At 58.6% G+C, this 1,430-nt stretch overlaps 1 protein-coding gene across 1 annotated transcript in view; it reads left to right on the top strand.

Annotated features, from left to right (window-relative positions):
- FBXO36 (F-box protein 36) overlaps positions 1 to 1,430 on the top strand; it is a 54,729-nt gene that overhangs the window by 47,308 nt on the left and 5,991 nt on the right. The gene's annotated exons all lie outside the window — the stretch shown is intronic.

Here is a 1,430-nt window from a genome sequence, read left to right as displayed (position 1 = left end):
AGGGGGAGGGGGGATTGCCCGTCAAGGCAACAACTCAGATAGAGACAAAGGTGTAAGGAAAAAACTGGCAAGGAGCACCTGTTCCCTCCTCTACCTGTCGTCCTTTGTCAAATTTCTCATCTCCCAATATGGTGCTTTGGGGGCCTCATCATCACAGCTCCCTATTGTAGGGGCACGCACCCCAAGTTGGGCGGGCTCACCATGGATTCGGGGGGATGGAAAGGAATCTTGGAGCCTTATGTTCACCTGGCACACCTTGGACACGGAGGCAGGGCCGGGACCCCACAGACAGACCGGCAGGCCGCCCGGGAGGCAGCCGACCCCACCTCCCCTCGCCCCTGCCCTGCATCTCAGTCCCGTACCTGCAGGGGTGCGCAGCCCCACCCCGCGGCTAATCACAGGTGCACTCTGGCCCGTGCTCACGCTCCCAAGCCTTGTTACTATAACAGCGGAAAGCAGGCCACAGGTGGGGCCTGGCGCTGGCTGGGCAGAGCCTGAGCGCCTCCATCTCCTACACCTGTCTCCGCCCCCCCAACTGGCTCTCTCACTCCACTGACTCTTCAATGTTCCCAGTGAACACCAGGGGCACCCAGGTCACCGCTGTCAGGGCCTTGGTGCACCTGGCTAGAGTTCCTCTCCTGGGTTAGAAGGTGGTTTGCTTCCTTCAGTTTAAGATCCCTTACCGCCCCCAACACAGCCATGCTGTGTTTCCATGGAATTCCTTTTTGGCTTAAGCTGGCCAGAGTTGGGACCTGCTGCTCGGTAGCTGATGACTTGTTGGGAATTGGGGCGATGCCTATTTGTGGGGGGCAGGCAGCATCTCCCAGACTAGGACATCCGCCTCATCACTTATTGTCTAAACAGTCAACATTTTCCCATCACCATGCAATAACAGTGTCTTGATTTTCAATATATAACATTTAAGGCATGGAATCTGTATTACGCTGTCCCACCGGGATACAGAACATTATTTCACCTGCGGTTCTGAGGGCCGGTGGTCGTATCTCTCCGGGGAAACCAAGAAACAGGCGCCTCCAGAGTGTGGCTGATCCCCACACGGTCGTGAAAGGTGAAGTCAAGCCCCGGGAGAATGGAAAATCAGACTGACAAGGGCCAGCAAGCTCACCTGGGTGACGCCGGCGGCTGCGTCCTCGTGGGCCAGCTGCTCCCCACTCCCCGCCCACCCCCGACCCGCACACTGCGTACCAGGTCCGAAGTGTCGAGTCTCAGCAAATGGCAGCAGAGAGGAGGAATGAGAGGCACATGCAACTCCACTGGCCTCTGTGGCTGTCTTCTGCCGCCTCCATCTTGTTCATACAGAAAGTGCGTGGGCGTGAGCCACGCGAGCCCCACTATGGACACCTGAGCGCGGCTGTGCGCCCGCGTGCACAGCTGCGCCTCGGGGTCAGGGAGGAAGGTGGCGTCACTCA

The sequence above is a fragment of the Condylura cristata genome, unplaced genomic scaffold, assembly GCF_000260355.1.
Source record: "Condylura cristata isolate star-nosed mole 26May11 unplaced genomic scaffold, ConCri1.0 scaffold00002, whole genome shotgun sequence".
Classification (NCBI taxonomy): domain Eukaryota; kingdom Metazoa; phylum Chordata; class Mammalia; order Eulipotyphla; family Talpidae; genus Condylura; species Condylura cristata.
This window is presented reverse-complemented; position numbering and strand designations above follow the sequence as displayed.